Source organism: Mustela nigripes, chromosome 1, assembly GCF_022355385.1.
Source record: "Mustela nigripes isolate SB6536 chromosome 1, MUSNIG.SB6536, whole genome shotgun sequence".
Taxonomy (NCBI): domain Eukaryota; kingdom Metazoa; phylum Chordata; class Mammalia; order Carnivora; family Mustelidae; genus Mustela; species Mustela nigripes.
The window spans coordinates 258,895,002-258,907,668 of NC_081557.1; positions in this window are offsets into that span (position 1 = coordinate 258,895,002).

Sequence of the window (12,667 nt, forward strand, 5' to 3'; positions counted from 1 at the left end):
ACATGGAATGGTACGCATATCAGAATGACCTGGAAATTGCAGGGCCCGTGCATGACTTCATGACTGTGCTGAATCTCCTCCCGGTACTTCCAGCTCCACTCTCCACTTCCTCCTCTCTGCCCCAGGAGGCTCACCTGTGTGAAGTGACTCACCGAGCTCCTGACCTGCGTACTTCTTGCTAGATTCAGCTGACTAGCAAGTACTAGCATACAGCAAAGGGAGAAAGACATTCTCTGAGTCTCAAGATGAAATAAGAATGGAAGAACAGATGAATATTTAGGTATGAAGGGCATGATAAGAAAAGAGTGTGGATTGGAAAAACATATTAATATAGAACCAAGGGCAGCTACACAATTCTTCTGTCAAGGGAAATATGATATTGTAACTGTAATTACAAATTACCATATTAACACAAAAAATGAACTCTAAATTTCTCTTAAAAGAAAATAGCATAAAGCCATTATACATTATAAGGTCATAGGGATTGGGGGCAAGATAATGGATTTTTCTTATTTTACAACAAGTGAATTTTACTTTACTGTAAGTAAATTTTCTTCAACACTGTTGAATTAAGAGCCCAAATAGTTCCAAAACTCTAACTGAAGTATGGTGTTTCAAATATGATTTTTCAACAGAACAAGTACCATATCAAGTGTTAAAATATTAAATTCTGACTTATTTATTCCTTCAACAAACATTTACTTCCTTAAATTATAAACTATGGTGTGAAATCATGCTTGAGCAATCCTTGAAAAGGTCATATTTTGAGGTTGTTCACGGTAATAATGCTGAGTTGAATGATGATGACTGTGAGCGAAGAATGTTGAGCATTATCAGATCATTACAAACACAAAACAAACATTTCACACTGAAATTAACTGAAATAAAAATTCTATTTTGTAGACTATGTATATGCACATATATATATATATATATATCAGAATAAAGATACCTCTACTTATTAGACTTTAGTTCCTCAAATGACACTATACCTGCAAATTTCACCTATTTCTCAATGGCTATCCACTATTTGTAATTAATCTGACTATCGCTTCTATTTATCCAATCACTTTTATCCTTTCTTCAAAAACATGTATGTTTATTTTCCTTTCAAATTTTCTAAAAGGTGGGGCGCCTGGGTGGCTCAGTGGGTTGGGCCGCTGCCTTCAGCTCAGGTCATGATCTCAGGGTCCTGGGATCGAGTCCCGCATCGGGCTCTCTGCTCAGCGGGGAGGCTGCTTCCTCCTCTCTCTCTGCCTGCCTCTCTGCCTACTTGTGATCTCTCTCTGTCAAATAAATAAAAATAAAATCTAAAAAAAAAAACCAAAAAAATTTCTAAAAGGTTACATTGTCTTGATCTTTTTTAAACATTATATTTTAGATCAGATGGGCAAGTTGATCTGAAACTCCCTTCTCTAATGACTTAATATGAACCACATATAATTATTCTCCTACTTTTTCAAGACAATCTGATAGGAAAATGTCTAAGATCATGCTAATACCCAAGAACCTCATAAGAATATTTGCAGATACTTTGTATTTATTTAATCTTGATTGGTGTTTAAATGTAAAATAATTAATAATCTTTTTCTTCTATATCAATAACACGTTAATAACTGTGCAATTTATCTTATTCATGACTGGAAGAAGCTTGGTCTACTTTTCTAAAACTTCTTGAATATCTTTGAGTTCACCCTGAAGAAGGCATGAATAATTTTAAATAAACACAGAGTTTATGTTATTTGTTGCGATTTCCATATAAGAGCTGTCCTTACAAAATTAAGTATAAACTCAAATTTAGGGAATAGGCAGACCAAAGTTCTTAGCTTCCAATGTCCTTTCTACCATATTCCAATATTCAATCAAAATAATAACCATAAATTGGAACACCTATAATACTGACGTCATAAAGGAGAGTATTATGTTTAATGTTCCAAAGTAATGACAAACATAAGAGAGAAGGAAGCCAACCTTATTACGAGTCAAATCAGTGTATCAGTATTAAGTATATATAATTTTATTAACTGTAAAGTGATTACCTCAATTCTCAGAAAAGACAATATTGTGCATTGTTATTGCACAGCCCTTATTATGATATCAATTACCACGCAGGTGCCCAACTATTCAAGAGCAGCCAAACCCTGACTTCTGACCTTCCTAAGATTCTTGAAGAAAAGGTACTGAATGAAGAAAATTTGTCCAAAAGAAATGGCTACGTGGAAGTGTGCCTTCTCTATTAATCAGATATCAATGGATCAAAGTCACTCTTTTTTGTTTGTGTTAACATTTCTTTCCAGTAAGTCCCTAGCCCCTCAGGGCAGAAACTAGGTCTCTCTTCTTCCTATTGAATCCACAATGCCTTCTATAGACGGATGTCCAGTAAGTATCTGTTGAATGAACAAGTAATTAAAAATTGCCATTTCAAATCCAGTAATGCAGAGATTAAAAGTTATATTAAATACATCTATAAATAATAAGTTATAAAAATTCTATATACAAATAAGTTAGATTACAATCAATATTGTCATAGAGTGCTATAGAACTTACAAAGTAAATGAATATTCTAATTTAATTGTAATAGCAACACGTGCAGGTAAATAGAACGGGATTGATTCTCATCTTATAGATGTGAAAATGGCCTTTGCAAATAAATTTACCAGAGTTCCACAGAAATAAAATGACAGAACTAGGAGTTAAACCTAAATCTCCAGATTCCAGGTTCAGTGCTCTCTTCACCATTCTAGGATTGCCTTTAAAACTTTTTTTTTTGCATTTTTTTTCTCAAATATACTGGTGATTTCTCACAGCTACACTTCTTCAGAGCTAGTAGATTTGCCATTTGTTCTGGCATGTGGTGTAATAGAAATGAATACATAAAAGTGGTAAATAAACCAGTATAAAATTAATAAATACAAAAATATATAATATAAAACTACATAAAATTAATAAAAGCAAGTATGCCTAATGGAAATTATCTATATTTACTCACTGCATGGTCACCTGCAATTGAAAAAGTATTTAGAGGGACACCTAGGGGGTTCAGTAGGTTAAGCATCTGCCTTCAGCTCAGGTAATGATCCCAGAGTCCTGGGATCAAGTCCTGCATCAGGCTCCTTACTTAATGGGGAGCCCACTTCTCCCTCTGCCTGCCACTCGCTCTATTTGTGGTCTCCTGTGATCTCTCTCTCTCTCTCTGACAAATAATTTTTTTTTTTAAAGAAAGCAGAGTAAACATAGTTCACAAATTTCCCTAACATGGGCACTTTGAGTTTACATGTTAAGTGAAAGTGTTTTAACGCAGTGAAGGAAAGATTATTTATATTCTCTTATTACATTCTCTCAGACATTCGCCTCTTCAATTCTATTACACTTTGAAATATTGAAACAAACTACAAAAATAAAGTCATTCTAATGCCAAAAATTGGGGAACATTTGACGATATGTAAATTATTTTATAACTGCAAATAAGAACAATTTCTTAAAATGAACGATATCCATACAAGCTATAGTGTTAATTTATGCATTTTGTTAACTCATCAGATTTTATCATCATCTCTTCAAAGTAAAAGATAGAATTCTCAATGTTCCCAGGCAGAAAATCCAAAGGGCAAATATTTGAAGATTAAATTGAAATAATTCCTTATACACATTTCTTCCCTAGCTCCGACTCTGTACCACAACCAATAGGCAGAAAGTAGGAGGTGCAAAGGGAAGGCGTGGTTGCCTTATTAGATGGGAGAACCATTCAATTAGTTCTCTTTATCCCTGCGGGCATCAAGTCTTAGAGGCACTGCTGAGTCAAGACGAAGCAAGTTCTCACGAAGATCCAAAGGAGACACCCCTCCCAAGGTAATTGTGTGGATGACGACGCTGCTTCTAGGGTGCTCTTACTCCAAAATCTTTTCTCTGTTAACATCTGGTTTCTTAACCAAGAAGAGGCTAGCAGACACCAACGAATCAATTTCAGACAGGCTGGGTTAAATGTATAATGGTACAACAAAATGGAGGCGTCCATGAAAGAGTTTGATAGATGAATGTTGATCAATAAACTTAGAAGTCAGCATACAGATAGATGCTGTTTCCAAGTAGAGGCAGGAGATCACACAGAGACGTTGCTGAGGAGGGAGAGAAAAATAAGACTGATGCCTGAATCATAATGTAGGTGAGTAGGGAAAAGAAAAAACCCACAAACCTTAAAAACAAAGCAAAACTTCAGAGAGGTAGGAAGAATAAGGTGGTTTCACAAAAGCCAAAAGAAGGGATGCCTGGGTGGCCCAGGTGGTTAAGCAGCTGCCTTCAGCTCAGCTCATGATCCCAGGGTCCTGGGGATGGAGCCCCGAATCAGGCTCCTTGCTCAGCAGGAAGCCTGCTTCTCCCTCTGCCTACTGCTCCCCCTGTTTGTGCTTGCTCTGACAAATAAATAAATGAAATCTTTAAAAAAAAAAAAAAAGCCAAGAGAAGAGGAAAGGACCTTCAAACACTGGAGAGAATTTCATTCTGTCCGATCAGAATTAGACTGACAATAAACACATCACTGGCTAACTTGGACTGGAGTTGTTCCAGCAGGTGGAATAAAAAGCCTTTTACATTGAATTGTATAACAGAATATGTAAGGACCTTTGAGAAAGAGAAGAGTATCTCTCTCTCTCTCTCTCTCTCTCTCTCACACGCGCACACACACACACACACAATGTAGGTGACACCTAGAGATGTGACTGAAGATCAGTGAGAGGTGCGGCTGGAAAAGGCCTAGAGAGCCACTTGAAGAATGTTTTTTCAGTGTAGGGGAGGCTTGAGGATAAGAGCAATGGGAAACGAGGGAAAGGTTTTAATGAGGGAGCTAAAATAATCAGATTTATATTTTAGAAAAATCACAGCTACTATAGTTAATTAAAAACAAAGCTGTGCAAACTATGGAAAGAGCCCAGAATTCCACCGACAGATGAATGGATAAAGAAGATGTCATACACACACACACACACACACAGAGCAGAACACTATGTAGCCATTAAAAAATGAAATCTTGCCATTTGCAACAGCATGGATGGAACTAAAGAGTATTATGCTAAGCCAAATAAGTCAGAGAAAGACAATTATCATATGATCTCACTGATATGAGGAATTCTAGAAACAAGACAGAGGATCATAGGGAAAGGGAGGGAAAAATGAAACAAGATGAAACTAGAGAGGGAGACAAACCCTCAGACTCTTAATCTCAGGAAACAAACTGAGGGCTGCTGGGGTGGAGGTGGGTGGGGGAGGTTCTGTGCTTAATAAGTCAGGGACACTGAACTGAACTCCTCTCTCTCTCCATATTCTATAACACTGCCTACTATTTAATAGGTAATAATATTTGCTAAGCTAATGAGTGGCTCAAGTGAGATCTGATGCTAACTTAGCTAGGATGCTGTTGGTGAAGATGAGGAGAAAAAAACGGATTCAAAACTCTGTCTAGAAAGTAAAATATAGAGGGCACCTGGGTGGCTCAGTGGGTTAAGCCGCTGCCTTCGGCTCAGGTCATGATCTCAGGGTCCTGGGATCGAGTCCCGCATCGGGCTCTCTGCTCAGCAGGGAGCCTGCTTCCTTCTCTCTCTCTCTCTGCCTGCCTCTCAGTGTACTTGTAATTTCTCTCTGTCAAATAAATAAATAAAATCTTTAAAAAAAAAAAAAAGAAAGTAAAATATAGAGAGGCTTCAGTGATGGATGGACTCAGGAGAATGAGAGGAAGAATCGAGACTGACTTGGGATTCTAGCTGAAGCTAACACAAGTGAATGCTGTGCCATTCACTAAAATAGGGACCCAAGGAAGAGACGGTTTTGTGGAGGAAGACGATGACAGAAACGGACTCAGTTCAGACTCCCGTCACACGCTCACAATCCATGAACTACTAGAGACCAGCTCATGTATACTGAGCTTCCTAAGGTGATTCCTAAGGCAGGTACAGGCTGCCTTTATTTTCCATTTTCCTTTCACAAAATTCTGGAATCACAAGTCTTTTTTCCTGTATACTCATCCTAATAATACAACATCATGGAAATATTGTACATTATCCACCCATAAAACTGTCTTCTTTTAGGAAGAACAACATGTTTTTTTTTTCTTTTTTTTTTTTAAAGATTCTTTTTATTTATTTGACAGACAGAGATCACAAGGAGGCAGAGAGGCAGGCAGAGGGGGTGGGGGGAAGCAGGCTCCTGCTGAGCAGAGAGCCCGATGTGGAGCTCAATCCCAGGACCCTGGAATCATGACCTGAGCCGAAGGCAGAGGCTTTAACCCACTGAGCCACCCAGGTGCCCCAACAACATGGGGTTCTTAAAAACTAGACTAACACAGGCCAGAAATAGACTTGATACATTCAATAACTTAAATTGTGATGTGCACATCATCTAAAAATGAATTATCAATAGGCAAGTATACAATAAGAGTTTCTAAAACATTTTCAGGTAAAGGATTCTAGACGAAAAAAATAAAAATGAGGAAGGGGAGAGCAAAAGTAAGTAACATCCTAGAATCTCAGGATTCCATGGAATCTGTCCAAGCAATAAAACGATACATTGTGCACATAGGAGATGAGCTCCAAAACTTGGCCGCTCAACCCAGCACATCATGTACCTTCCTAGAACTCTCTTTATGTCACGACTGCTGTGATTTTCCTAAATGATGGGATTTGGGGGAAGAGAACAAGTAGGGTGTGTGTGTGTGTGTGTGTGTGTGTGTGTGTGTGTAAATACACATGCAGTAGTGGATAATGGATGGGTGAGGGATTTCTTATTATAACTCCTGATAGAAGATGATGGTCTCCTTTCAAGTGAGAATTTAAAGAAAAATCATCATCTTATTAGCATACCAAATGGAAAGACCTGATGTTTACTGGTTTCAAATAATGACAGTGTTTTCAAAACATACACAGACATCTATTCATTTCACATCCACATTTTGAGCTTAATTTTAGAGAAAAAAAACACCTTCCTTACTCTTAAACTTGCTACTAAAATTTTCATTTTTTTATCATTAGACAGTTCGGTAAAATCTATTTTTCCATTGTTAAGCACATAAATCTTTTCTCTTGTGTCTTCACTTCTAGGAGTTAAAAGGACAGGATGAAGACTTCAGTCCTGACAGGGCTCATCCTGGTCTTTGCCATTTGTTTCCAGGTAAGATTCCATACTTTCAAATACAAGAAGACCTACCTAAAATTGAGAGCTGACACAGAGGTGGGGTTCAGAGTGAGATTATGGCATTGCATTTTTTTAAATTAAATTTATTTATTTTCAGCATAACAGTATTCATTATTTTTTGCACCACACCCAGTGCTCCATGCAATCCATGCCCTCTGTAATACCCACCACCTGGTACCCCAACCTCCCACCCCCCCCCACCACTTCAAACCCCTCAGATTGTTTTTCAGAGTCCATAGTCTCTCGTGATTCACCTCCCCTTCCAATTTACCCCAACCCCCTTCTCCTCTCTAACTCCCCATGTCTTCCATGCTATTTGTTATGCTCCACAAATAAGTGAAACCATATGATAATTGACTCTCTCTGCTTGACTGATTTCACTCAGCATTGTATTTTTTTTAAAAGATTTTATTTATTTATTTGACAGACAGAGATCACAAGTAGGCAGAGAGGCAGGCAGAGAGAGAGAGAGGGAAGCAGGCTTCCTGCGGAGCAGGGAGCCCGATGCGGGGCTCGATCCCAGGACCCTGAGATCATGACCCGAGCCGAAGGCAGCAGCCCAAACCACTGAGCCACCCAGGCGCCCCTCAGCATTGTATTTTTAAAAACAGGACAGAGTCACATGAGACAGGTAGGAACAGGAACTGTCTTGTACTTTTAATACCATAAGAATCACCTGAAATTTGAGGAGAAGAAACAAAGCTAAGGGAGAGGCGAAAGGGAAATTAAGAGGGAGAGAAGAGGTAGAGAATGACTCTAACTGAGGAGGATAAGGGAGGAGAAAATCTCCAGATAAATCTGGAGTACTGGAAGTAAACTTGTGAAGAAATGACCAAGATTTCCACTTCTCTCACCACCTCATTGTAAGGAGATTCCCCTGTGAAGGTGAAAAAGAGGGTGAGTTCACCCATGTCTCAAGTTTGTTTTTCATTCAATTTCTGGGTCTATTATTATGTTCTCATGATCGAAAACTACAACATGTTCTTCCACACAAGACTTAAACACAATTAAAAGAAGGTAGTCTCTTCTATTGATATCTGAACTAGAAATTATTATACACATTTGACTCATCTGAAACATGGCTTGTGCAAGTAGGTTTTTATGTACGTCTTTGAACGATCTTTGGTCTTTTGAATTTTGTGGCCTTTTGCTTTACCCTTTTATCTCTCCTGCAGAGTTTTGTGTATCTTTATTTGTTTAAAAAAACAAAAACAAAAACAAATCAGGGTGCCTCAGTGGCTCCGTTGGTTGTGTCTGACCCTTGATCTCATCTCGGGTCTTGATCTCAGAGTCATGAGCTCAAGCCCCACATTGTACTCCATGCTTGTAGAGGCGCCTACTTTAAAAACAAAACAAAACTACCTTTTTCTGCTCCTCTGACTTAATTATATACCACTTACTTAGTTCCTTACATCTCTCTTTAATCAGAGCATAGTATCCACTATTTTTAGAATTACAGATGGTCTTTAAGTGTCTGTTCCGTGATATTTTAACAACCATGCTCTGTTCAAGGATCCTTTCCTTTTCGGCCGTTATTATTGTATCTTTGTCATATTCTTCTCAGAGATTTAATTCCTCAGATAAAGCTTTTGCAAGCAAGAGAAGGTCATTTTTTGTTGCAGTTTTTAATATCCAACTTTCTGAATTCAACACCAAATACTTCTGTGTAATTCTAAAGTAGCATTTAGCTACAGTACTTTCACTGAGATTCATGTAACATGATTGCCTTATTACTTGATTCTTTTCTTAATTCCTAAAGGAGATGAGAATGATTCCATCCTGTAATTTTTAAGCAAAAAACAAGTTTTCATATTTAACGGGGTATTTTATGAAACCAATGATTTCCCCAAATTAGATTTCTGTATATTATTGGATTTCCTTAGTAAATACTAAAAGTTAACACCGAGATATTTTCTCTAATTATCCACATATAGTGCCTTGTTCTTTTAAATTTATAGTGCAGTTTATTCTAAATTTATATTTCACTTAAAACCAAAGCACATTTTAAACTAAAGAGCAGAACAGCTTCTCTAATAATTGAATGAATACTTCATTTGGTAATATCTTCTATTCTCTCCTCCTACAGTTCAGCGAGAGTCAGCCGTCACAGCGCCGGCCAAGAACAAAGACAATCAATAGTCGACCAGTACAAAGTTCGCCTGCCAGGACCTCACAAAATAGATCTCCATCCACGCAAGTCAGTAGGAAACCTCAACCCCGTTCTCGTGCCTCTGCCTCTCCTGCCCTGCCACAGAAAGCAGCCAGCCAATTACCTTTAAATCCTAGGACATCAAGCAAAAAGAAAAAACCTGTCCTGACATCAAAAAGGCAAAGTCTACAAGTCAGGCCTAAGAAAAGTACATTGACCTCTGCCAAGAAAGGCCTGACCCCCCTTCCATCTGGTTTAACAAGACGAAATACTCCACGGAGCACAAGTAAAATTTTAAAACAGCCGAAAAAAAATCAGAAGACAACTGCCAAAAAACAGTCAAGATGGACAGCAGCAGCACCAAAACCATCTCTATCTGTAAAGAAAAGTCAAAATGCATCTAAAAAAATCCTGCCCACCTCTGCCAAGAAGCAGCTGAATCTCCCAAAAGTGGCTAAGGAGGCATCAAAACAAACTTCAACTTCAAAGAAAAGTTCACAGAAGTCCAAGAAAATCCAGGCTAGGCCTGCTAAGAAACGGGTAAAACAACGCACAACTAAATCAACTCCCAAAAGAAAAGTAACTAAGAAGAAATCTCAAAATACTTCTAAACTAACCGTGTCTATATCCAAAACACAATCTAAGTCCACGACAATAAAAAGTTCCCCCAAAACTTCTTCAGCTCCAAAGAAAAGACCAACTAAATCTCGTAAGACTCCGCCATCACCTGCCAAGAAAAAACAGAGTCGGGCAAAAGCAGTTAAAGCAGCCCCCAAAAAAAGTTCAGCCAAAAAGAAAAGTCTAAAGAAACAAAAAAATAAACAGTTAACGCCAGTCAAAAAAGGGCCAGCCACAGCAACAGCAACGAGAGCAGTATTAAAAGTCAAAAAGAAAAATCTAACCACACCTAAAAAGACAGCATCTACATCTGCCAAGAAAAAGCTCAATCAGCCAAAAAAAGTTGCAACAAAAAAGAAAATATCTAAGGCCAAAAATAAAGTGTCAAAGAAACCCAAAAACTTTACTTCACCTGCCAAGAAACAAGTGAATCAACCTAAAGCATTGAAATCAGTACTAAAAACAAAACCAGCCTCCAAGAAAAGACCAAATAAAGTGAAAAGCTCCTCGTCTAAAACTGCCAAGAGGCAGTCAAAACAAACAAAAGGCGGCAAATCTCCAGCTCTCAGAAAAACTCTGGCCAAAAAGAAAAGCCTAAAAAAATCTAAACCAGCTGCTGGAAAACTAATCAATGGGTCTAAATCTGCTCAAGCCGGACCAAAAAGATCTCCAGCCAAGAAGAAAATTCAAAAGAAATCTACACAGAAAAAGCCCACAGCAGGTAAAAGGACTGGGAAAGCAGTTCTTGCAAAGAGTAAATCCATAAAACCATCTAAAAAAAGGCAGCCCACCTCTCTAACAGCAAAGAAGAGGCTAAGTAAAGCCAAAAAAAGACTGCCTAAACCTCGTAAGAAAGGTGTAAATCAACTTAAACCCCTCAAAGGAAAAAAAAGACCACCTTCTGTAGCAGGCAAAATTGTAAAACAACCAAAAAAAAGGAAATCTATACCTGCCCAAAAAACCTTGAAATCATCTAAATGCAAAGGATCTAAGTCTGTTCAAAGTCCACAGAAAAAGCTCCCACATAACAAAGTCACAAAACCATTTCCATTACATGTACCACCTAAATTCCATCCCTGTCTACAACCAAATCGACCACATAAGTGTCCACTAACGACTCATCAAATCTATCCACTTCCACCAAAACCACGGCCAAGTGTCCAACATCCCCATGCAAACCAGCAGCAGCATCACCGACCTCATTTGTCTCATAAGCCACCCTGTCGGAAACCAAAACGTCCCACAAGGCCAACAGGAACAGAAGACATTACAACTGGTGGCCCAACCAATGCAATTACCACAACACCTATAGCTATTACTAATTTAGCCACCATCACTAGCACTACAGCCAATAGCAAAATGTCTACTTCCATTGCCCCAACTAGTACATCTGCCACTGCAACTAAGGGATCAGATACAACCACCAGAACACCTGAAACTCTGGCTGCCACCACAGTCCAAGTGACATCAACTACTACTTCAGCAACAGATGCTGCCTCCGCAACTGCCCCAGCACCCGATTTTACCACAGAGAGCTCAGAAGCTGAAGCAAACACAGCAGAAGATGCCACTCTCCCAGCAACAGATAGTTCCACCACTCAAATTGTCACTACAACTTTAGCAAACACACCCCCTGCTACTGTTGCCACCACGACTGCAGCCACAACCCCCACACATGTTGGTACCACAAGTGCAACACCCCCCATAACTCTAGGGATTGGTGCCACTAGCACTGGTGCCACCGCATCATCACCCAGTGCTACCACAACTCTTGCTTCTGCTACCACAGAAATACTCGGAACTTCTACCACTGCTTCTAGTTCTGTCACAATGACAGCTTCACCTGGTGCCACAAACACAGCTGCACCAAGTTCTGCAACCACAGTTGCACCAAGTTCTACAACCACCAGTGCACCTGGTACTGCCACTGTAGCTGCCTCAAGTTCTGCCACCCCACCAGTGGCTGAGACGACCACTGAACAAGGCGATGACATAACCACTGAAGCTACTTCCCCGGTGAGTGAGGAAGTCACTGAAACAGCTGATGACACAACCACTGCAGCTGCCACCACAACTTCACCGAGCGGGGTAACAACTGGGGCAACGGACTCCACAACCCCAGAAACAAACTTTTCACTCACTGCTACTACAACTGCTGGATCCTCAAACCCAACATCTGGGGGAACAATCACCACCACAACTGCAGCAGCCTCTTCAACCCCAGGACTGGATGTGACCACCAATGGTCCAATCACAACCTCAGCCACCAGTGTTACAACTGCTGCTGCTGGCACAACCATAGCAGGTGCTACTACTTCCACCCCTGTGACTTCAGCCTCCACTGCTGAACCAGCTGTGCTGACCAGTGTGGGTGAAACAACCACTCAGGCTTCTGGAGCAACAACCCCAGAGGATGAGGCTACCACTGGAGCTACAACCCCAGAGGATGAGGCTACCACTGAACCAACAGAAGACACAACTGTACCTGCTGATGCCACAACCCCAACAGCTAACCCTACATCCTCACCAGCGGAGTCCACATCTCCAGCTGTGAGTACAACTGCTTCAGCTACAACCACAATAACTGGAGAAGCAACCAGCACAACCATAGCAGCCTCCACAACTCCAGGAGTTGATGCCACCACAAGTGCCACCACCTCACCTTCAGTCACTGGTACCACATCTCCTTCTGGTGCTACCACAACTGTACCAAGTGCTCCT